The 24,242-nt window shown below is 41.1% G+C and overlaps 1 protein-coding gene across 1 annotated transcript in view; it reads left to right on the top strand.

Annotated features, from left to right (window-relative positions):
• Window positions 1-24,242, top strand: part of LOC134585705 (proton-coupled folate transporter-like) — a 542,847-nt gene that overhangs the window by 441,770 nt on the left and 76,835 nt on the right. The gene's annotated exons all lie outside the window — the stretch shown is intronic.

Here is a 24,242-nt window from a genome sequence, read left to right as displayed (position 1 = left end):
TTTCCTCTGACCACCAACTGCTGACCTTTGACATTAGCATACTAGTAGTCAAATTACACCACCCTCACCACATCAGTCTCGCAGAAACCTCCACTGTCTTGACCAACAACTATTCTCCAGCAACCTCTGCAGTCTGCTTTAACCCATTTAAAACTTTGCCCCCACAAGGGGCGTAGATAAATTTCAATTCTTTGTAGATTTACAAAGATTCAACCGTAACTTAACTCTAAAGAAATTCTTCCATAAAAAGTAGATTCCATTACTATCAATGAACCTTAATCAGATATAGTACATACTCAACTAAAGGAAAAATCTTCCTTTTTCCCAAAATGGTTAATTTCTGATGAAATGACCACCTTCCAAAAAATAGTGAACCATGAAGTGAAATTATTGAAACCTTTAAATGAATATCAACTGAATTTGAACATACAAGAACGCAAAGCATTGAAAGTGGATACTAACATTGTGATCAAACCGGCTGATAAGGGTGGGGGGGATAGTCATTATGAGTAGGGACTTTTATTTCTCAGAATCTCTTAGACTTCTAGGAGATGACACCACATACTCTATATTGAACACTGATCCAACAGGAGAGATACAAGATACATTTTTGGCATTAATAGAGTGGCTTTTCCCTGGGTGTTTTAAATGAGAGAGAACATCACTACTTAAAGATCAAGCATGCAAGGATTCCCACTTTCTATTTTTTGCCTAAGATCCATAAATATATTACCCACCCCCCGGAAGACCCATTATTTTGGGTGTTAATTCTGTATCGAGCAGACTCTGAATATGTCGATCACGTTCTGCAGCCCTTGGTGAAAAATGTCCCTCATATTTAAGAGACACCACCAATGTACTGCAGATCTTGAATAACATTCAATGGCAAACGGGATACCTATTGGTTACAGCAGACGTAACATCTCTGTATACCATTATTCAACACGAACTAGGTGTACAGGCCACGGCTTTCTTTCTGGAAACAGCCGAGTACCCAGAAATACAGAAACAGTTTGTCTTAGAATCTATTGAGCTGATACTCACTAACAACTACTTCTGGTTCAGAAATAATTTGTATCTACAGAAACATGGTACAGCTATGGGCACCAGGTTTGCCCCCAGCTATGCTGTTTATGGTCTTCTGGGAAAGTAGCCATTTAAGTGATGGCGGACACTGGGGGAAAAACCTGGTGCTCTACAAGAGGTATATAGATGACCTCTTTCTTATTTGGGAGGGAGGAGAATCTCTCCTTTTGGAATTAATATCACATGTCAACCAAAATGACTGGGGGGTGGCATTGCCTTTCCAGTATAGCGAGATCCAGGTAGATTACCTGGATCTTACCATCTACATTGAAAATAACAACATAAAGACTAGAACTCACTTCAAAGCTGTAGATGTGAATAGCTACATTGAGAAGACAAGCTCCCACTTCAGTCCTTGGTTGGACAATGTGCCTAAAAGTCAATATGTTAGAATTAAGAGGAACTGTTCGGAACAAGCAGACTTTATCATTCAGGGACAGAGAATCACCACAGACGTCAAACTAGAGGCTACAGCGACTCTATGCTACAAGATGCTTTAAATTCAATTGACCATATTATAAGGGAGGATCTTTTGAAATACAAAACTAAAGAACAGTTTAAGGAGACAATCCCATTTATATGCCAATATTCAGGGAACCAAAATGAACAAGTTTGTTTAGAAGATCCAGTACTTAGAGAACTCTTACCAGATCGACCGAAAATTGTACATAGGGGTTTACCCAATTTAAAAAGGATCCTGACAGATGGGATTATTAAATAAGAACAAACTACACTTTCAATTAACAATAATTGTTAAACCAAATGTTTTAGTTTTTTTTGGATGTGGCAGATGCAGGGCCTGTCAATTAACTCATTCAAGAAAGCAACATATTGTAGAATTCCGAAACAAAAAGAAGGTCTATGTGATCAAAGACTGTATTACATATAATACAAAAAATGTGCTATATATGCTCACCTGTCCGTGTGGCCTAAATTACGTGGGAAGAACTACCAGACCACTTAAGGTTAGGATAGGTGAGCATATTTATAATATAAATAGGAAGTTTGAAAAGCATCAGGTCTCTTTACATTTCAGAGATCACCATAATAGTGATCTCTCTCAGTTACGCTTTAAAGGCATTCAAAAAATACACCATGATTGGAGAGAGGGCGATTTTAATCAAAAAATGGGAAGGGCGGAGATAAAAATGATATATGAAGTTGATACTTTGATTCCAAATGGCATGAACAAAGACTTTGAGTTGTGCCATTTTTTATAGGTATTTTTTATAACTACATTTTTTTTTTCATATATTCATTGCATCTCCGTTGCTCCTATTTAATTTTGAGATATATGTATGGTTGCATTTTACCTGTTTTCCTTTATTCTATGTATGATATATTGACAAACGGTTTTTATGCCACAATATACTACTGCATAATATATATTTGGAAAAATGTCAATTCAGTTTGGTGCCATATATTTTCAGTGTTTTCTACAATAGACTTTTAACATTTATATTTTCTCCCTTTTAACTATAAATGCTATTGCACTAATTTTTGCAATTTTGTAGGTTTATATTTGTATTTCCTGCTTTATGTTTATTTTTGATGTTTATTGATTCTGTATCGTTTTTTTTTTTTATTGATTAGCTATTGATCAGATATACATATTGCCAAATTGTCTGTACTATACATTACTGTATGGTTATTATTTTTTCTAAATTGTTTTAAATTTCAATATATTACTGCATTTAGATGAAAAGCGATCCCTTGTTTATTTTTAAAAGGCTGGACTATGAATTTGCAATTAGTGGTAACACTTGGGGGCGGAACTACTATTGCTCATATATGTTCCCCCACTGCTAGTCGAGACTATACTACCGTATATACTCGAGTATAAGCCGAGTTTTTCAGCACATTATTTGTGCTGAAAAACCCCTACTCGGCTTATACTCGAGTCAATTGTCTGTATTATGGCAATTTAGATTGCCATAATACAGACTGGGGGCTGTGGGGGCTGCAGAGTGTTTACTTACCTCTCCTGCAGCTCCTGTCAGCTCCCTTCTCCTCTGTGCCGGTCCGTTCAGCACCTCTGTCAGCTCCCAGTGTAAGTCTCGTGAGAGCCGCGGTGTCATAGTGCGGCTCTCGCGAGACTTACACTGGGAGCTGACAGAGGAGCTGCATGGACCGGCGCGGAGGAGGAGGGAGCTGACAGGAGCTGCAGGAGAGGTAAGTGCTCTCTGCCAGCCCCCCTCCCCCACTGAACTGCCAATGCCACTGGACCACCAGGGAAGGAGAGCCCCCCTCCCTGCCATGTATCAAGCAGGGAGGGGGGGGCGAAAAAAAATAATAAAATAAAATAATAAGATAATATTAAATAATAATAATAATACAAAAATTATATTATAACAAAAAAATGTAAAATAATAATAAAAAAAATGCCCACCCCCCACCAAGGCTCTGCAACAGAAAAAACACGCTGCATCACACACACACACACACACACTGCATCACACACACACACACACTGCATCACACACACACTGCATCACACACACACTGCATCACACACACACACTGCATCACACACACACACACACTGCACTCATACACACACTCACACTGCATTCATACACACACTCACACTGCACTGCATCACGCACACACACTGCATCTCACACACACACTGCACTCATACACACACACACTGCACTCATACACACACACACTGCACTCATACACACACACACTGCACTCTTATACACACACTGCACTCTTATACACACACTGCACTCTTATACACACACTGCACTCTTACACACACTGCACTCTTACACACACTGCACTCTTACACACACTGCACTCTTACACACACTGCACTCTTACACACACACTGCACTCTTACACACACACTGCACTCTTACACACACACTGCACTCATACACACACACACTGCACTCTTATACACACACTGCACTCTTATACACACACTGCACTCTTACACACACTGCACTCTTACACACACTGCACTCTTACACACACACTGCACTCTTACACACACACTGCACTCTTACACACACACTGCACTCTTACACACACACTGCACTCATACACACACACTGCATTCATTATATACACACACTGTAAATAAATATTCAATTAATATAATTTTTTTAGGATCTAATTTTATTTAGAAATTTACCAGTAGCTGCTGCATTTCCCACCCTAGTCTTATACTCGAGTCAATAAGTTTTCCCATTTTTTTGGGGTAAAATTAGGGGCCTCGGCTTATATTCGGGTCGGCTTATACTCGAGTATATATGGTACTTACATACTGAGGAAGCCGGAAGGCGAAACGCGTCCACGTAAGCACACATTGATGTCATTAAGGTGGGCGGCACCTACAAACCCCGCGATCAGACAAAAGTTTTCCCCGGCTTATCGGCTCATTCGGAACCATAGCTGAGTGACACGAACAGAGCCAGAACTACCTCAGACTCACATTACTGCTTCATCCAGTAGGACTTCTGGGATTTCATCTACCGGCTGCTGCCACTGTCTGGGTATTTGACAAAAAATGCTTGTGAGTAGCGGAGCCTCTCTGCCCGCATAAATCTCACCAACTTACACACTGTAAGCAGTATTTAACCATTTCTCATGTAATTTTATTGTTATTAAATTGTTTACTTTTATCTATATTTGGATATACTGCACAATTATTATTGTATTTTCTCTTTGCAAGCTATTGAGAATCTACTATAACGTATAGTTATACCATTCAAACAATTTTCTTTTATATAAGATCTATAGGCAGGTTTTCTGCCATTTTTGCGCTCCACTTATTCTATTCTTTTAAAACTTCACCTGCCCTAACACTGCAACCCCCCTCTACAACTCCACTCTCTCCCTCTCAACAAGACATTGTGGCACCTCCTACATTTAAACACAGCATGTGCTCCTAATTCAGTTCCTGGCACACCAAGCTGATACCTCCAAAAATGTTCTAGAACTGCTGAACACTGCTAGAAAAAAGTCTCACTCTGCATCTGACTTCCTTCACTATAAATGTATACAGTATGGCTCTATCCTCTGCAAAAGAAAACTAATTCAATATACTCATAACCACACTCTTCCGCAAACCCAAACTCCTATTTCATACTTTTAACTCTTTTTTTTTTGCCCTGTTGATCCTCTTCCTCCCCCTACCAACTGGACTGCCACAATATTTGAAACTCACTTCACTGAGAAGATTTCTACAATCAGGGAAGAAATCTCTCATCTCTCTCCATCCCCTACCAATTTTTCACCCAGCGACATTGTCTTATGCTCATTTGGACATGCTCCCGTAGAAGAGTTTTTGCTCTGCTCCGGTCCTCCCTTCCCACCACCTGTTCCCTTGATCCTATTGCCTCATATCTCATCCGCATTTTGTCTCCTTCTCTTGCTCTGGCTTTCACTAAAATTGTCAATCTCTCCCTCTCATCTGGCAAATTTCCTTTACCCTTCAAACATGCAACTGTAAGCCCAACCTTGACCCTAATTCCCCGACCAACTAATGCCCTATCTCACTATTGCTGTTTGCCTCCAAGATCCTCGAGAGAGTTGTGTATGTGAGATTGACAGAATCCAACTCTCAGCTTGACCCACTTCAATCTGGATTCTGCGCTCATCACTCTGTTGAAACAGCTGTGACAAAAGTATCCAGTGATCTTATCACTGCAAACTTCCATGGCCACAACTCTATCCTAATTCCCCTTGACTTTCCTACTGCTTTTGACACTGATGATCATCAACAGCTTCTTCTCATCCTCCGTAATATCAGTCTATGAGATACCGCTCTCTCTTGGTGCTCTTCCTAACTCTCCCAGCGCTCTCTCATTGTTTCTTTCTCTGGCTTTGCCTCTTCTCCCCAATCCATCTCTGTTGGTGTTCCCCAAGGTTCTGTCCTTGGTCCCCTATTGTTCTCAATCTATAAAGCTTGGTAAACTCTTCAGCTCCTTCAGTTTCCAGTATAATTTCCATGTGGATGACACGCAGATTTACCTTTCCTTCCCTGATTTCTTACCACCCCTCTTGACTTGTGTCACTGACTGCCTCTCTGCAATTTCCAACTAGATGGTGGCTCATTTCCTTTCCCAAGTCAATGGCGCCACTATCAGCTTTACTTCACAGGCTCCCTGCCTAAGTGTTCTCTTTGATTCTGACCTCTCCTTCACCCCTCATGTACAATCAATTGCCAAATCCTGCCATTTCCATCTAAAAAACATAGTGCAAATCCACCCCTATTTAACACCTGATACAGCAAAAGTGCTTGCCCATGCCTCTGTCTATGGCTTGACTACTGTAATCGGCTTCTCAGTGGTCTTACGTGTTCCCAACATGCCCCGTTACAGTCTTTAATGAATGCGGTTGCAAGATTCATCTTCCTGTCCGCCCGCACCTCCCACGCCTCTCCCTATGTCAGTCCCTACGTTGGCTCAATTTAAGATCCAGGTACTTACTTACATATCTCTACATAATGCTGCTCCAACCTACCTATCCTCAATAATACACAAATATATCCTGTCTAGGCCCCTACGCTCTGCTGAAGACCTACGTCAAACCTCTGATTCTACTCCTACCTCTGATGCTCGTCTTAAAGACTTCTCTAGGGCTGCACCATTCCCTTCCCCTCTCTGTTTCACCCAGTCTCCACTCCTTCAAAAAAATCTTTGAAAATGTACTTCTTCAGAAACACATATAAATTAAACTGTCCATAGCTTTTCCTCCCTGCACCCTGATTCCTCTCCTGCCACTGTCATCAAAGCAAAACACTTAGCCCTCAGTGAATACTATCCTTGCAACCTACTTTTCTATCCTACCCTTACCTTTTGTATCACTATACTCCCCTCCCTCTAACATGTAAGCTCATTGAGCAGGGCCCTCAATCCCTCTGTTCCTGTGTGTCCAACTCACCTGGTTACAAATACGTGTCTGATGGTTAACCCATTGTACAGCGCTGCAGAATTTGTTGGCGCTTTATAAATAATACTAATAATAATAAATGAGACAGAGCTCTAGTCCATTATTGAGGTTCAAAAGATTGTCCCAGTTCCCATTTCCAATGGGGCAATATTTTGAACCTTTTGTATAATGCCATCATATGCCCTCTGAGGCACCATTTTTCCAAACTAAAGAGACTTAAAATTCTTGACCTTTTTTCATAACTAAAATGCTCCATTCCATTTATCAATTTTGTAGCCCGTCTCTGAACTTTTTCTTGTTCCATAATATCCATCTTTAGTACAGGTGCCCAAAATGCATAGCATATTCAAGGTGTGGTCTTACCAGTTATTGATAAAGAAGCAAAAATATATTCTCATCCCAGGAAAGGATGAAAGGAAAAAAGAAAGGAAATCAATTATTGGCTGTGATATGTTATAAAACACTTAATGTTAATATTGATGAGGTATAACAGCTTATAGAACAAATTGGGAAAGATGCACATCTGGGTAACACGTTAACTATTGAAGATTTTAATTATTTAGACATAAAGTTCAGCCAGGGGAATCAGGCTTTTGAACGTGTTAAATTACACCTTCATGTCACAACTGGTACAAACAAAAACTAGAAAAAATGCTTGTCTGGATCTGGTTATAACAAACAATGTTGATCTTTTGACCAACATTCAAGTAGGGGAGCACTTGAGAAATAGTGATCACAGTATAGTGTCTTTTTAAAATAAATTCAAAAAAACAAAAGCACATGGGGTATACTAAAACATATAATTTTAAAAAGGCTAATTTAAAAAAGATGTGCTGCTTGACAAAATATTGACTGGTATAAACTCTTTAGGGAAGAAAATACTGATAATAAATGGAATATCTTTAAACAAATATTAGAACAAATATTAGAAAGGCACATTTCTCAGTATGTACCACTGGGTAATATATATATATATATATCTATGTTTGAATAGGTGGTTTTTTTTCCTGGAACTTTGAACTTTAAATGACAAACCTGACACTGTCGATTAATAAGGGAAGTGGAAATAGGGAGAGGGTAAGATCAGAACAGAGGAGGTATAAAATTCACATAAATAAGAAGTGACCCATGATACTAATAAATGTATACTCACTAATGCAGGGAGCCCAAATAGTAAAATGAGGGAACTAGAGTTATTAGCCTACACTAAGCAATATGATATAGTAGGCATAACATAAACATTATCCTTAAAGGGACAGTCTAGGAACTATAACCATTTCATCTTATCAAATTGGTTATAGTTAATGGAGTCCCATAATGCTGTCTCTATATTCAGTGGTAAACCATTTTCCGGCAGGTTAACCCTGAATAAGGATTATCTGATGCCCAGAACCCAGTCCCCACTGGAGCTATGGCTAAGGCAGAGTTTGCATTCATCCTTGGCCATAGCAATTAATACCATCAATGTGGGGCTGTGATAGACTGAAAGTGGTCAGCTGATACTTTCAACCAACTGCTGCTACCCATTGCTGCTCAGGCTAATGCTTGCTACTTAAATTGAACAGCACAGAATGGATGGGTTGCAGGTCTAAAACGTAATGGAAGAATGAAACTAGAGGATTTCAGATACTTCATTTACCATGTGTGACGAAAGTAACTTCACCATTGGTTTTTGGAGGGGCCTGTTTGCCAGCCTCCTTCCCTGTGACTATGGCCCCTGCAATAGACCTGGCTAAAATACTTTAACCCCTTAGTGACCAGACCATTTTTCAATTTTCTCACCATTAAGGACCAGGGCTCTTTTTACATTTCTGCGGTGTTTGTGGTTAGCTGTAATGTTCCTCTCACTCATTTACTGTACCCACACATATTATATATATTTTCTCGCCATTAAATGGTCTTTCTAAATATACCATCATTTTTATCATATCATATAATTTACTATAAAAAAATTATAAAATATTGAATTGAAAAAAAAAATAAACCTTTTCTAACTTTGACCCCCAAAATCTGTTACACATCCACAACCGCCAAAACACCGGTGCTAAATAGTTTTAAAATTTTGTCCTGAGTTTAGAAATATGTTAACATGTTCTTAGCTTTTTTTGGAAAGTTATAAGGGCTATTACTCTGTACAGTAGTCGTAGCGCTGCATTCACCCATTCATATATTCACACACCCACTCTCTCCGGTCTTTAATAGCCCTTCCATTAGTTTATACTTTCACCGTCATGCACTGTCACCAGCAATATCCTTCACGGATTTTTAATTTATTTTTCTATTTATTTATTCATTTACTCTTCTGGTTATTCATCTATTTGATCACGTCCATTTCCATTACTCTATTTTTATGCATGTTATGTTTCTATATCCATAGTATACCTTCTTCCTCATTTTTTCATTTATTTATTATTACATTTTCTCCCACTTTCTATTTTCTATTTTTTATTTTTTATTCTTCTATCTTTTCCACTTTTTCTATTTTTTCTATTTTTTCTACTTCTTTATTCTTATCTCCTATCTTCTTATCTGTTTTAGGTATCACTTACTCTTATTCTTATTCTCTTTTTCTTATATACTATCCACTTAGTCTCTATTTGGTGGTTTATACCCTCCACACACTCCGGAGTGTTTTACTCTTTGATACACATCATCCTGCCTGCCATTACTATCACCGGTCATATGGCTAGCTAACGCCTATAATTTTTCTCTTTTTCTCATATCATCCAGTTCAATCAGTAACGTAATCTTTTGCCCATATTCTTTTAGCCACTGTTACTTCACTACACAGCACATTTACATTTTTCACGGACCGTTGCCTAGGTTACCCAGATACACCTTCACGATCTCTTCTGGTCGCATTTTTGTGACGTCACTATCCGCCGACAGAATCACCACGGCACCGGTTCCAATTACAGCTTAGCGTTCACACATGGTTTGGGGATACACAGCTTTCTCAGGTTAGTGATTACTTTGTTATTGGTTAGGCTATATAATGTCACTGTTGCACTTGTTTTATTATCTTGACAAAGACCTTAGGGTCGAAACGTTGATTCTCTTCAGTGAATAAACCACCTTTGAACAAAGACCTCTGGAGTGCTCTATCTATTTTCTGCATATATATATATATATATATATATATATATATGTATATATATATATATATATATATATATGTATATATATATATATATATATATATATATATACCGTATATACTCGAGTATAAGCCGACCCGAGTATATGCCGAGGCCCCTAATTTTACCACAAAAAAATGGGAAATGGGAAAAATGGGAAATGCAGCAGCTACTGGTAAATTTCTAAATAAAATTAGATCCCAATAAAATTACATTAATTGAATATTTATTTACAGTGTGTGTATATAATGAATGCAGTGTGTGTTTGTGTGTTGTGTGTGTATATAATGAATGCAGAGTGTGTGTGTGTTTGTGTGTAGTGTGTGTATATAATGAATGCAGAGTGTGTGTGTGTTTGTGTGTATATAATGAATGCAGAATGTGTGTGTGTGTTTGTGTGTAGTGTGTGTATATAATGAATGCAGAGTGTGTGTGTGTTTGTGTGTATATAATGAATGCAGAATGTGTGTGTTTGTGTGTAGTGTGTGTATATAATGAATGCAGAGTGTGTGTGTGTTTGTGTGTAGTGTGTGTATATAATGAATGCAGAATGTGTGTGTTTGTGTGTGTGTATATAATTAATGCAGAGTGTGTGTGTAGTGTGTGTAAACTGGGTGAGGGGAGGGCATTTTTATTTAAAATGTTTTATTTTAATATTATTTTTTAATATTATATTATTTTAATACTATATTATTTTAATATTATATTATTTTAATTTTATTATTATTTTAATATTATATTATTTTTATATTATTATTATTATTATTATTTTATTATTATTATATTTTATTATTATTATATTTATTTTAATATTATTATTTTAATATTTGTATTTTTTATTAAACCGTTTTTTGTCCCCCCTCCCTGCTTGTTGCCTGGCCAGGGAGGGGGCTATGTTAATCCCTGGTGGTCCAGTGGCATTGGCAGTTAAGTGGGGGGGCTGGCAGAGAGCTGTTACTTACCTTCACAGCAGCCCCTGTCAGCTCCCTTCTCCTCCGTGCAGCTCCCCTGTCAGCTCCGTTCTGCTCACAGTCTAAGTCTCGCGGCCTGTATGCCGCGCGCAGCGTTGCCACGGTAACCCGTGGCAACGCACTGACGGCTGCGGGTGTCGCGAGACTTAGACTGTGAGCAGAACGGAGCTGACAGGAGAGCTGCACGGAGGAGAAGGGAGCTGACAGGAGCTCCTGTGAAGGTAAGTAACAGCTCTCTGCCAGCCCCCAACAGGACCGATGGGCTTGTAATGAGCCCGGCGGTCCTGGTCTGTATTATGGCAATGTAAATTGCCATAATACAGACATTGACTCGAGTATAAGCCGAGTGGGGTTTTTTCAGCACAAAAAATGTGCTGAAAAACTCAGCTTATACTTGAGTATATACGGTATATATATATATATATATATATATATATATATATATATATATACACACACACACACGTTTGTAATTTGACTCTAAGTGTATTTTTATATTAATATATGTATATATTAATAAAAAAAGTACACTTCGTATGACATCACCCGGTAATTTCCAGTGGCCCCCCCGGCAGTGAGGGGGATATTACAGTGATGCCTCAACATTGAGCCATCACTGTAATACCATTAGAGCTGCTGGATAATGATCACTTCCAGAGCTCTAATTAGCCCAAGACATATCAGGTACATCCGCGGTCCTTAAGGACCGTTTTTTGTCAGATGTACCTTATATGTCCATGGATGGAAAGGGGTTAAACAGGCTCTGTTCATGCAATTGGGACTATATAGTTTGTTTACCGAACAGCCGCACGAACCGGAGACCACTCTGGAGCTTGTTAATTGATACATTGTTACAATTTGCACCTCTATGGTCCAAGTGTTCGTCTGGGTGGCCACAATAGAAAAAAAAATGCAAATAGACTTCAGGGAGACTTAACCGCGAATTCCCTGAAACTATTTTCGGCATGAAAACTTTGCGGTTCCCGGTCGGTCCTCCAGCGGAACTTAGCCGCGATTTTATGGAACTATTTTCGGCTATGGGACCATGCCTGCGGTCGGTAAAAACTGACTTCTATAACATTTCTGAAACCCTGAACTGATCAGGGTGAGTTTGGGATATGTTGGTCACCCAGATCAGGGCTACCAGGGGATGTAACATTTGTGGGGTTTTATGTATTTTTAGGGTACTTTTGGGGTGTTTTAAAAAAGTATGTTTTTATGAGCTTGGAAATAATTGGATTAGAATTAGTACAGTTACTGATCCAATTATCTCCCAATCATGGAGGAGGGATTTTATGTGTGTTATGGGAGTGTCAGGCATTTAGTCACTGTTCTTATTGGTCTGTGTTTTTGTGTTGGAGTACCCAAAAAGGTCCATGTGGGCGTACCTCTTGCATGGGGATTGTCATAAAAGGCCAAGTTTGACTCTCATTAAAGAGAGATTTGTTTACCCCTTCATGAAGTCTTGGCTCATTTTGGGGGCACTGAAGAACTACACACACTCTGGGGATTGCTATATCAAACAATACTCCCCTGAGTATATTTACTAGCTCTTATAAGAGCTGTTCCTGCTACGCTCTCTGGACTAGGAGAGGTCTACCCACTGGAAGCTGGATCCTGGTCTTGTATCCATGGTGGGTGGAGGACGGCGAGATCCCCAACCAAGTTGCGGCGGTTTGTGGTAGTCTACAGTGGTTATGGTGTTCCAGTACAGTGCTTATATTGCTTGCATGTATTAGGAAGCAGCGATTGACAGAGGTACCCGGTTCAATTACCAGTTCAATTAGATTAAATGGCTATAGTGCTTATTGTACACACCTATAGTTAAGCTTTTGTTCAAGATTTTTGAAATTAAGACGTAAAGAAGTTTTTGAAACATCCAATAAAAATCTGCACTTTTTGCAAAATGAAAAAGAAGACACACTTTTAAAAATAATGGATTTTGTCAGAGTGTCCCTTTAAACGTAAGTTAGTCTTGCGTGTCTAAATTTGCAGTTGGAAGCGGGCTCTAGAGTGTACTATACAATTCCATTAGGGTTGCATACTGCATTAGCACTGCCATGCTTCTGTAATGGACAGTGCGTTTTTATTATTGTATATTAAAGTGTCAGCGTTATGCTGAAATAAAACATTAATTGCACAATCCGGGTAATCCACACATAATTTATGAAGTAGAAAAGCAGTTAGTAAAAATAAATTACTTCATACGTTAATAGCATATACACTGTCAAAAAAATAAAGGGAACACTTAAACAACACAATATAACTCCAAGTCAATCACACTTCTGTGAAATCAACCTGTCCACTTAGGAAGCAACACTGAGTGACAATCAATTTAACATGCTGTTGTGCAAATGGGGTAGACAACAGGTGCAAATTATAAGCAATTAGCAAGACACCCCCAATAAAGGAGTGGTTCTGCAGATGGTGACCACAGATCACTTCTCAGTTCCTAGGTTTCCTGGCTGATGTTTTGGTCACTTTTGAATGCTGGCGGTGCTTTCACTCTAGTGGTAGCATGAGACAGAGTCTACAACCCACACAAGTGGCTCAGGTAGTGCAGCTCATCCAGGATGGCACATCAATGCGAGCTGTGGCAAGAAGGTTTTCTGTGTCTGTCAGCGTAGTGTCCAGAGCATGGAGGCGCTACCAGGAGACAGGCCAGTACATCAGGAGACGTGGAGGAGGCCGTAGGAGGGCAACAACCCAGCAGCAGGACCGCTACCTCTGCCTTTGTGCAAGGAAGAACAGGAGGCCAGAGCCCTGCAAAATGACCTCCAGCAGGCCACAAATGTGCATGTGTCTGCTCAAATGGTCAGAAACAGACTCCATGAGGGTGGTATGAGGGCGCGACATACACAGGTGGGGGTTGTGCTTACAGCCCAACACCATGCAGGACGTTTGGCATTTGCCAGAGAACACCAAGATTGGCAAATTCGCCACTGGCGCCCTGTGCTCTTCACAGATGAAAGCAGGTTCACACTGAGTATATGTGACAGACGTGACAGCCTGGAGACGCCGTGGAGAACGTTCTGCTGCCTGCAACACCCTCCAGCATGACCGATTTGGCAGTGGGTCAGTAATGGTGTGGGGTGGCATTTCTTTGGGGGGCCACACAGCCCTCCATGTGCTCGCCAGAGGTAGCCTGACTGCCATTAGGTACCGAGATGTGATCCTCAGACCCCTTGTGAGACCATATGCTGATGCAGTTGGCCCTGGGTTCCTCCCAATGCAAGACAATGCTAGACCTCATGTGGCTGGAGTGTGTGGACGAAGGCATTGATGCTGTGGACTGGCCCGCTCGTAACCCAGACCTGAATCCAATTGAGCACATCTGGGACATCATGTCTCGCTCCGTCCACCAACCTCCACAGACTGTTCAGGAGTTGGCAGATGCTTTAGTCTAGGTCTGGGAGGAGATCCCTCAGGAGACCATCCGCCACCTCATCAGGAGAATGCACAGGTGTTGTAGGGAGGTCATTCAGGCACGTGGAGGCCACATACACTACTGTGCCTCATTTTGACTTGTTTTAAGGACATTACATCAAAGTCGGATCAGCATTTAGTGTGTTTTTCCACTTTAATTTTGATTGTGACTCCAAATCTAGACCTCCATGGGTTGAAAAATTTGATTTCTATTTTTTAATTTTTGTGTGATTTTGTTGTCAGCACATTCAACTATGTAAAGAACAAAGTTTTTCAGAAGAATATTTAATTCATTCAGATCTAGGATGTGTTATTTTTGTGTTCCCTTTATTTTTTTGAGCAGTGTATATAAGAGCTGGTGCTACTTCAAAATAAATCATATACTTTAATGTCCGAGAGTCCTTGGATGATTGGTAGGGGGATAGTTATGCCACAATGGATGGGTTCACACTCCTTGAATGCAAAACTTGCAACAGTATCCACCATACCTTAAAAAGAATACAAGGAGATCCACATAGTGTAACACTGTATTTTTTCGGCAACATTTTTAAAAAAATTGTGGTGCTTATTTCCAAGAAACCACGAAAAAAGCATTGGTCTACAGTAGTTAATAAGACTTTACAGCCCGGTCTTCCAGTCATACGAGTTCTGCCTGGGTGTACACGCCGGAACACGTTGACTGTATCCTGGAAGGACTCCGGAGCTGGAAACCGCTACTCTCCTGCCATCTGAATTGTAGTCCCACTCACGCTTCAATGCGTTTCGCCCATGTCTTTGGGCTCTTTCAAGATAGATGTGTCGGCCACCTAGAGCTCTCTTATATACGTTCAGGTTTATCAGTTCTCAAAGTGCCACGTTGCCTAAACAGTCCCAAAACGTCTTTTCATGAAAATGACTCCTCTTCTTGTTAAATAGTGAACAAAGGCTATATGGTACATAATGGAAACTTCTGAATAGTACACAGTGCAATAATTGTAATATGCATAATGTACAGTAAAAAAAAAACAGATCAATAAAGCATATTTATAAAAAATTAAATCAATACAGATAGACTTAGCTGTGAATCAATATTTGAATAGATGCATCAAATACCTGAATAAAACGTGTCTATAAATATCAAGCAAAAACCAATGATGAATTAAAAAATCACTGTCTAAATATATAAAAAAAAAATGCATAAAAAAGATATAAATAACGTGTGGCGAAACCAACCTCGCCACTGTGAACTGGAGAAGCCTGGTTGCTCGCCTGCTCCCTTTGGACTATGGACCAGATTTTAAAAAGGTTTATTTTCCCTGCAGAAAGGACTTATTCGTGCCTTTCTGCCAGGGTGATCGGTAGATTTTATCTACCGAACAAACTACCATACGAGGGACCACCTAGGAGATGGAATGTGCCGTCAATTGACCGCCCAGAAGCTGCGGTTAGTCGCAGCTTAATTGACAAACGCTGGGTTGCCTTTGTTCGTCAAACGAACATGTGGCGGCGGCCATCTTAACTCCCGAACAGCTGTGTTTTGCCGTCGAGTGTCTGGAACTAAAATCGGACACTCGACTAAGCAAACACCGCTGAGACCTCCAGACTTGGATTCGTGCCGCAACTACCGAACGAGCCACCGTTCGGTGGAAAGACTAATGTTCACATGGGGAACCCAAGGAAACCCACGGATGGCAAGCCGTTCAGGACTTTTGAATGCGTTAACGGAGGCGTTAACGGAGGCCAAACCTTATGGAACTATTTTCGGCTACTGTTGCCTGTGCGGTCGGTCATAACTTTCAACCTTTATAACTCCCGAACCCCTGGTCTGATCTGGGTGATCTTTCAGTATGTTACTCACCCAGATCAGGGCTATCAGGGGATCCCCTGATGACTTATGAGTGTACTCTAAGTATTTAGGGTACATCCAGAAAGTGGGGATTATGTGTCATGCTGAGGGGAGGAGATGTGTGGGAGGTAACGCATGTGTGATTGGTGTACTGTAAATCCCTTCCTTGCATGGGAGAATCCTTTATGAGCCACTTGTGTTAATAAATGGTTGTTGCTGCTTAATCCTGAAGGTGAAGTGTTGTCTCATTCTTGGGGGGAATTTGACTGTATGCCGATTGCCAGGAGTGTAAGGTGTTTGTATGGCTTTTCCTGTTTGGCTGCTTCCAGGGTTCGTTTGTTTCCTGTTCGGGAGTTGGGGGATTCGTGCAGTTTGGAGTTCGGGAGGTTGGTGATTGCAGTAGCTGCTGGTCTATCTGAAAGGGGATTATCGCCTAAACGGTTTTTATCCTCTTGTGAGCGAAACGGTCCGTTACATAAGGTAATACATAAAAGAAGAAAATATATCTCTGTCTAAAAATTAATTAGAAGTTCATATTAAACAAATAAAATGTCAATACTAGTATTGCCAAAAAAAGTTGCACTGAGGTAATTCTATAGATACATTGAAAAAAAGAACTGTGAGTTGTAAAATCCCAGAAATTGTATTCTACCCAAGTTAAAAAAGATTAATATATTACAGAGTCAATAAAGAATAAAAACACAAAATGACAGTTCGAACTCAGCGTTTAAACCAAAAAGGTTCTATAAATCCACAACATATTTTCTCAGAATATTAACCTTTTTAAATTCCGCAGTAACGTAAACATGCCATGGAGGGGGCCAGGACAATGCCCCCCACCCCCTTATTGTAATTTAGGGCCCCCACCCGCCGCTCATTGGTGGGGGTGACGGGGGAGGGCAATAGGTCCTCCCCTTATTGTAATTTAGGGTCACTTAGTGGTGGGGGCCCCAAGGTTATTTAAGAGATCCTGCACCTCGGGGCCATTTTTTGGGGGGGGATATTTATTTTATATTGTTTTACAACATGGGTGGCGAACCTAGTCCTCTATAGACATTATATTGTTGTTTGTTTGTTTTTATCTGGGAGGGAGAAGAAACAGAACTGATGAAGTTTCTAAACTATATGAATGATAACTGTTTTAATGTATCATTTACATATCAGTACAGTAAGAACAACATTGGGTTTTTAGATTTGGTTTGATATGTAGAGGAGTATATTTTAAAATCTAAAACCTTTTTAAAAAAATGTAGATGTAAATCGTTTTATCCTAAGACCTAGTTGCCACTATCCTCCGTGGCTCACTAATGTACCCAGGGCCGGATTAAGAGCCCAGTGGGCCTGGTGCTGATAATTATGATGGGCCTAATTACAAAATCTTATTGACCAAAAACACTAAAACAGTCCTACCTCCTAAGCGTCATGTATCTGATGGAGATGATGCTGTAGGGAAACTCATAGGATGCAACTATGAGAAAACACATACCCTTTGCTAATCTCATGCTTTCATCTTTCAAGTAAACCCATACCCCCTAACAGCAGTGTCCAGTAAAGCAGGAAGTCTATGGATGCGGTAAAAGGGTGGGCTACTGACACAAATCACATAACCAGAACATCCGAAAGGGCGAACATACACAAAAAGGGGGAATGTCTGTGTCCCTATGTCTCCCAGTCCCTTAGTGTTTGTGTCCTCATGTCTCCCAGTGTCCCCGTGTCACTAGGGGACATTGAGAGACATTGGGACACTGGGAGACATGGGGACACAGATACTAGGGAACACTGGGAGACCTGGTAATTCTGAGACTCTTGGGGACACTGGGTGACAGACACGAGGGGACACGGGGAGACATGGGGCACTGAGACACTGTGATATATAGGGGACACTGGAGACTTGATAAAAACCTGGGTACAGGTCAAAATGTTGCGGTGTCCAATAAACCTGCTTAAAGCTATCACAATGAGTGCCTGAGACACTACAGGCACAGAGACACTACGGGCACAGAGACACTATGGGCACTGAGACACTATGGGCACTGAGACACGGATACATAGGGGACACTGATACATAGGGGACATTGGAGACTTGATAAAGACCTGGGTACAGGTCGAAACGTTGCGGTGTCCAATAAACCTGCCTAAAGTGAGTGCCTGAGATTTTTTCTTTTATACTAGGGGACACTGAGACACTAGGAGACATGGGGACACAGAGACATTGGGAGACTAGGGGACTTTGGGAGTCTAGGGAACACTGAGACACTGAGACACTAGGGACACTGGCACACTACAGACACTGAGAGACACCAGGGACACATGGGGATACTGAGATACTAGGGACACTGGCTGGGAGACATGGGGGCACTGCCATGTCTCCTATGTCTCAAAGTCACCCAGTGTCCCCATGTCTCCCTGTGTCTCCATGCCTCTCAGTGTCCCCATGTCGCCCAGTGTCCCCTAGTGTTTGTATCCCCATGTCTCCCAGTGTCCCTTAGAGTCTGTGTCCTCATGTCTCCCAGTGTCCTGATGTCACTAGGACACTAGGGGACACTTAGAGACATGGGGACACTGGGAGACATGGGGCCACTGAGACACTAGGGACAGTGGCTGGGAGACATGGGGACACAGACTGGGGCCACTGGGAGACATGGGGCCACTGTGTCCCTAGTGTCTCAGGGTCATGGGCATCCAAATGGGGGTACTTGCCTCCCCCCCCTGGATTTTTCAGCTTGTGCTGCTATTTTGCGTTTTAGTGTGAGAATACAGTGCAATACCAGCGCTGGCCAGTAGGTGGCGCTGTGAATGGAGAAAGGCAGGAAGCTACAGCTTATCCCTGCCTCTCTCTCATGACTGAAACCGCAGGGGAGCAGCACAGAGGCAGCCTACAGAGCAGGTAAGTGAGGGATGGGGGGTGGGGGAGACCGCATAGAGGAAGGTAAAGTAGAAGGAGCAGAAAGGTTCTGCAAGGGGCAGGAGGGGTCAGCAAAGAATAGAAAGGGGCAGCAAGAAGCAGGAAGGGGTCGAAAGGTTTTCAAGGAGCAGGAGGGTAAAGTAGAAGGAGCAGCAAGGAGCAGGAGGGGTCAGCAAGGAGCAGGAGGGGTGAGCAAGGAGTAGAAAGGGTCTGCAAGTGGCAGGAGGGGTCACCAAAGAATAGGAAGGGGCAGCAGGAAGGGGTAGGGATGGTCTGCAAGGAGCAGGAGGGGTCACCAAGGAGCAAGAGGGGTCAGCAAGGAGTAGGAAGAGGCAGCAAGGAGTAGGAAGAGGCAGCAAGGAGCAGGAAGGGGCAGCAAGGAGAAGGAAGGGGCAGCAAGGAGTAGGAAGGGGCAGCAAGGAGTAGGAAGAGGCAGCAAGGAGTAGGAAGAGGGAGCAGGAAGAGTTTGCAAGGTGCAGGAAGGCTCTGCAAGGAGCAGGAAGGGTCTGCAAGGAGCAGGAAGGGGCAGCATGGAGTAGGAAGGGGCAGCAAGGAGTAGGAAGAGGCAGCAAGGAGTAGGAAGAGGGAGCAGGAAGAGTTTGCAAGGTGCAGGAAGGGTCTGCAAGGAGCAGGAAGGGTCTGCAAGGAGCAGGAAGGGGCAGCATGGAGTAGGAAGGGGCAGCATGGAGTAGGAAGGGGCAGCAAGGAGCAGGAGGGGTCAGCAAGGAGTAGAAAGGGTCTGCAAGGGGCAGGAGGGGTCAGCAAGGAGTAGGAAGGGTCTGCTAGGAGTAGGAAGGGGCAGCAAGGAGAAAGAAGGGGCAGAAATGAGTAGGAAGGGGCAGCAAGGAGCAGGAAGGGGCAGGAAAAATCAAAAGGAACAGAAAGGATCAGCAAGGGGCGGCAAGAAGCTGGAAGGGGCAGAAAGAAGCAGGAAGGGCAGTAAGAAGCAGGAATGGTCTGCAAGAAGCAGGAAGGGCCATCAAGGAGCAGGAAGAGCCATCAAGGAGCAGAAAGGGATCAGAAAGAGAAAGGAGCAGAAGGGCGCAAAATAAGCAGAAAGGTAAAGGAGCACAAGGAGCCTCAGAAGACAAAGAAGACTGTGTCAAATGAAGGAGAAGAAAATTAGATTTGAGAAGAAAATGAGATTGGAGCACTTCATTCTGGACACCACATCATAAGGCGTTGGTACCTGGGCCTGGCAGGGAAACTCTCCCCAGGTAAAAACAAACAATATCAGTGTTAATGTGTTCACTTTTATTTACTGAGTGTCAGGAAACACAGAGGGCCGCTGGGTAGGGGTGCCACTGATTGGCTAGATGGGTCAGCTAGCACTCTAAGCCAATCAGTAGCTCCCCATTCATAAAAACGTAAAAAAAATTATAAATCGGGAACTAGCGATTGGCTTAGAGTGTCAGCTGACCACTCTAGCCAATCAGCGGCACCCATGCCCAACGTCAATCTGCACTTCCTGACACTCTGTTTCAGAAGTCGAATACCACTGAGCGACCTGGAGATCTGGAGCTGAAGGAAGCCTTTGGGGGTAAACCATTTGAGAGCGGTTTCACCCCTTCAAAGAAAGAGCACCCAGGGGCCTCCTTGCATCACAGCATTTTCATTTAGATAAAGTTGTTATGGTGACCAGAATGTTCCTGTAATTTGATGAAAGGAACACTATAGTGTCAGGAATACAAACATATATTCCTGACACCATAGTTGTGAAAACGCTATTCATCCTTGCTTTATGTGAAAATGACTATGCTCCTTCCTTTTCATGACACTGTCAAAAAGGGGCCAAGCATGGATGTCATTACAATTATGCCCCCCCTCCCCTCCCCCTGGAAAAATTCCTTTGGACGTCCATGCTCAGGGTCCCCATGTTCCCCGGTGTCCCAATGTCTCAGCGTCCCCATGTCTCGGAGCTGCTGTCTGGACTCTCTGTGCAGAGCTGCTCCCCCGCGGATCAGTGAGTAGAGAGAGGCAGGGAGGGAGATGCCGTAACTTCTTATCACTGCCTCTCTCCACACAAACAGCGACCCCTACTGGCCGGCGCTGGTATTGCAGAATAATCTATGTTTATACTGAGACAGACATTTGTATTGCCGGTATTACTGCAATACCGGCACCGGCTAGGCAGCCTCAAATACCTGAGAAATACTTCTGAGAAATACCTGGCAACCCTAAGAAATACATGAGAAATACCTGGCAACCCTAAGAGTAGTGTGTAAAAAAAAAAAAAAAAAATGTAAAAAAAAAAATTTTTTTTTTTTTTTTAAAACCAATGGGCCTATTCCATGGGCCTGGGCCTGGAGCTGCAGCTCCATCAGCCCCTATGTTAATCCGGCCCTGAATGTACCTAATGGACAATTCCAACTAAATGAACTGCACAGATCCACAAGTATGTGAACAACAACTAAAAAAAGTAAATGAGCAATTTGTAGAAAAAGAGTATAAGCTCAACCTATTGCAGGATTCTATTAAAAAGGTTAATATTTTGGACAGGAAGGGACTTCTAAGCCCATCTAAGAAAGCGAATAAGACAACCACTGTTTACCCTTTCAATTGCCCTATTATTTTTAACTATAGCAGCCAATCCCAGTTTGTTAAGAAAAGTGTCTATAGACATTGGCATCTTTTGGAACAGGATCCACTTTTTTTTTTTTTTAGACAATCTTTAACAAGATCCACTTTTAACTTCATTCTTAAATAGTACATAGTTGCCAACAATCAAAACCTGAGACACATTTCTTGAACTCAGATAATAGAATTTTTAAATGTGGTATTTGCAGCAAATGCAAAGAAACCCCTCCCCCCCCCCCCCCACCCTACCCCCCGTATGGAAAGATCACAAGTTTTCAATCCTTTGCTCCAAAAAAAAAAGTTTTGAGATTAAGGACTGTATGACTTGCCACTCCATACAAATTATGTATTTATTAAGCTGTTCTTGCGGAATCCAGTACGTAGTAAAAACTAAAAGAATATTTAAAGTTAGACTTAATGAACACGTATATAATATCAAGAGGAAGTTTGAAAAACAGTCGTTGTCCAACATTATCTGGATCACCATGCAAATAATCCAGCATGTTTACGTTACTGTGGAATTTCTAAAGGTTAATATTCTCAGGAGAGGGGGTGATTTGATCAAGAAGTTGACATATCAAGAGATGTTGTGGATTCATTGGTTGAACACCTTAGCACCTTTTGGTTTAAACGCTGAGTTCGAACTATCTGTCATCTTATGATTTTATTCTTTATTGACTCTGTAATATATGCTCAGCTCATTAATCTTTTTTAACTTAAGGAGAATACAATTTCTGGGATTTTACCACTCACAGTTCGTTTTTTTCAATGTATCTATAGAATTACCTCAGTACAACTTTATTGGTAATACTAGTATTGACATTTTATTTGTTTAATAGAAACTTCTAATTCATTTTAGAAAGATATATTTTCTTCTTTTATGTATTATGTTATTTATATTTTTTTAATGCATTTTTATATATTTACACAGGTGATTTTTTAATTTGTTGTTGTTTTTTTGTTTGAGGTGTGTCCTATATTGTCTATAGACGGGTTTTATGCAGTTATTTGATACTTAAATAATGTATTTGTCCTTTCATATTGATGCCCAGCTAAGTCTATCTGTATTGATTTAATATGTTTTATAACTATGCTTTTTTATTGTACATTATGATTATAAAAACAATGAGGTGTGCAAATAGTCTCAATATGTGAGTGAGACTCTCTGCATAGTCTGGAATAATATTTATAGCGCGGTTAGGTCTACATACAAAACCTGGCTATTAAAATAATATGGTCAGAGACCCCAAACAAATAAAGTATTTACAAGTGATCCTACAGTCCTATGCCCCCCCAGAGTAGTATAGAAACAGAGATAATAAGGTAGATATCCTCACTGCACCCTAATGATAAGCTTTATTGTGATCTGCTATAGGGATATGAGTGACAAACATCTGAGTATCTGAATCTCCCTAATCTATGAAAATTGATATAGAAATAGCAAGTCAGTCAAAATCAGACTGATGGTTTAAATTAAGAAAGCCTCTCTCCCTGTAAAACTAACTAGACAGGCATAGGACAGAAAAGAAAGAAATTAAATCCAATTAAATAGTGATCATGGTGCTATAAACACCAGTGCCAGTGTAATATTGTTATTATTATGTTTTATCTTATTTCATTATTATTACTTTATTTTTTAGACATGAATACCGCAATATGACCATTAAAGGCATTTATACATGTGTACTGACATCTACACAACATCCCCCAGTGTCCTCTGTTAAAAAAATACTGTGGCACACATCCTTATTTGGCAGCTGATCTATAATCTGTTGTTTAGATATTTGTATAAAGCTCATGCAGTGAGGATGTGTTATAGGCTGGATTTATCACTTTAAATTAAACTTTCTTGCCTGTATTCCAAATAAAATAAAATAAAAAACTCCATCATACTGATTGTGCATCTTGGTGGATGTACTGTTAATGCACTAATATTCACACATGTATACTTATCTACATCTAGTTCTCCATATATATGTACTATTAGCATTTTTACATGTTCCTACTGTCTATAATATCAGTGGGTGATCATGTATTACAGGGTCCCTTAGACATACTATTTATGTATACTTACCTACATCTAGTTCTCCATATATATGTACTATTAGCATTTCTACATGTTCCTACTGTTTATAATATCAGTAGGAGATCATGTATTACAGGGTCACTTAGACATACTATTGTTAGGAGCAAGACTTGCTAAAGATTATTTGTGGAAGGGGACTTACATGTAGGCATCTATTTACATCTAGTGACACGTTCGGTTTATCCCGATATCGGCATATTCGTTAACCCCGCCCTGTTGTCATCGGGGGCCCGCCCACGTGAGGATGATGGGCGGAGCCGAGTGATGATGACGAGTGGGTCCCGCCTAGATGGGGAAGTGCCGGTTACGTCACGTGACGCGT

This window comes from Pelobates fuscus, chromosome 2, assembly GCF_036172605.1.
Source record: "Pelobates fuscus isolate aPelFus1 chromosome 2, aPelFus1.pri, whole genome shotgun sequence".
NCBI classification, from domain to species: domain Eukaryota; kingdom Metazoa; phylum Chordata; class Amphibia; order Anura; family Pelobatidae; genus Pelobates; species Pelobates fuscus.
The sequence above is the reverse complement of the archived record's forward strand: the minus strand, read 5'-3'. Positions and strand labels throughout refer to the sequence as shown.